Source organism: Pollicipes pollicipes, unplaced genomic scaffold, assembly GCF_011947565.3.
Source record: "Pollicipes pollicipes isolate AB1234 unplaced genomic scaffold, Ppol_2.1 Scaffold_5724;HRSCAF=6776_pilon_pilon_pilon, whole genome shotgun sequence".
Taxonomy (NCBI): domain Eukaryota; kingdom Metazoa; phylum Arthropoda; class Thecostraca; order Pollicipedomorpha; family Pollicipedidae; genus Pollicipes; species Pollicipes pollicipes.
Window position 1 is genome coordinate 35,740,304 of NW_023596746.1, and position 2,375 is coordinate 35,742,678.

A 2,375-nucleotide genomic window follows, 5' to 3' on the forward strand; every position below is an offset into this window, starting at 1 on the left:
TGAAAGCATGTTGTCAGATTATTCGCATGATAAATGAGGTCACAACAAGTCACGTGACGAGGTGCAAGGTCATATGAGGTCATCCAAGGCCAATGACCTCTGTTGTCAGTAGTGCACATGCAAACGCCATTTGACGTCTCTAATTGGTCACGAGGAGGGTGTGCTGCATGTGCGTGTGCGTGTGCATGTGTGCGTGTTTACGTGTGGTGTGCGCATGCGTGTGGGTGCGTGTGCATGCGCGTGTGGGTGCGGGTGCGCGCGCGTGTGCTTGTGTGCGGGTGCGTGTACGTGTACAGGTGCGGGTGCGGATGCGGATGTCTGGGCTGTCGATGTGTATAGTAAAGAGGCTAAGAGGTTCAGGCTAGGACGCCGGTTAAGGAAACTTGACGACTGATGTGCTGTGGCTCCTGTCTGCTCCGTCCAAATCTGGCGCAGAGGCTAGATGAAAGAGTACGACGCAAACTTAAAGGCGCGTAATGGAGAGCGGAGCCGTAACACCCCTCGGTCGAGGTCGCGGGCCCTTCACTACTTTTTTGTAGTTTAGGACACCCGTAGGCTTCTAAAGCGTAGAAACGGCCCCGAGTCACCAAAATAGTATCCTGAGGCCAAAATAGTTCTCCCGAATGAAAAATACAGGCCCTTTTTCTACTGGATATGTATTCGACTAGAGGTCGTCGTAAGACGTCTGGATCTTAGTCGAGGATTGTTTGGTTATTAAGACTCCCAGAGAAAGACATCCGTCAAAAAGACGTAACGACGAAGAGGAGACCTTAACTGGAAGGACCACCTGCGACCCGATTTGGCCCCTCCTGGGCAAATTTGGCGACGCCATTGAAGGTGCTTGGATAGTCCTTGGGCCGAGGGTGCCCTCATTGAAGGTTGCGACTTTGCAAGGGGTCCTGTTGTAGCCCAAAATTTCGCAAATAGGGATTCTTTGAACATAAGAGACGTCCCTTTTGGAGACAAGAACTTCAGGAAAATCCCGGATTCTGCCCACTTTCTTCCCAAAGCTGGGGAGGGCTTGACCCCCCCCCCCCAAATGGAGGAAAGTACAGCCCTTCTTTTGAACTAATATCAAGCGGCAAATATGATCAGGGGTAGTTGAAACCGTGCTGTACGCATACTTTTGTTGGAAGACAGTTCTGATTACAAAAGTTAGGCAGGAAAATTTTACAACAATATAAACGCTCTAGAAAATAGACCTAAAAGAACGTCCTGGTTTGGGATGTCCAAAAAAATATGGGAGAAGCATTCGCAGTTTTTCATATGCAACGCCAACCTTAGGTTCTCTGAATGCGCTGAAAGTGGTAGTCAATAGGATGGCGCCTTAGCCTACCTAACGCGCCGTAAAAGGCATGGAGGAAATCGCCGCTTTAACGCTCATATTGGACTTACAGGCTTTTCGAAATGAAACATAACAATGTCTGACAGATTTTGAAAATCAAAAGACTGTTTTCACTATACTAACACGCTTTCAGCACCCTCTTTTCATCGTGTAGTTTCATGGTTGTTCGTGCGCTATTTTAGGTGCACTTATTTGCTCCGCACACATGTATTCGGATGTTTTCCACATATGCGCGAAGTGCAGCTTTCTGAAGGCGCTGGTTAGTGGAATCAGCATGACTTCACCAGAAGTTTGAGTCACAGAAGCGGATATATTAAGTCACAGAGGGTGTGTGAACCAAAGAAGCAGTATGCAAGAATGCAGGAGGATATGATACGGTTGTACATCCTCGTTGCGCGTGCTTAATTTTCCCCCACCCATTTCACACGTCGTACATCCGATATTGTTTGGGATATTGTCGAATGTGGACTCAGGTTTCAGAGGATGGTGTGGGGAAACAAGCGTGGATGGTATGGAGAATGGTATAATGGAATGGTTCGAAATGTTTCACAGGATGATATAGAGAAACTTATGTTGCAATCGTTCTCTCGATATGAAAATTTTCCACCATTCCTCGCAAGAGCCTACATGCGACGGCTGATTCCAAGCATCCAACCGACATGTTTTGACCTGACCACAATACCAACGTCGAAAGGGACAAAAATAGGGATGTTTGGAGGCTTGATGTAGATGCAGCAGAGTGCCAGGTTTCACCAACGTTGGATCCTCCTGATCTGTTGGGGGATGGAAGCCTTAATTTCGATCACATGCCTTCGCTTAGGGCCCAGCTCAGTCAGATAAGTCCAAAGATTTGGAGACCTCCATGGAGCCTGAGTCGGCACCAGGCATTCACGGATTGCTAGCAAAATCCATGTCATGAAAAATGGTTCAAAGCTTATTCCATTCTGTACGACCGGATGCTTAATGTAAACAATAATGAAAAGTTGATGATCCTTCGATCAACCAGGGTCTCCTGTTCGTACGCCTCTTG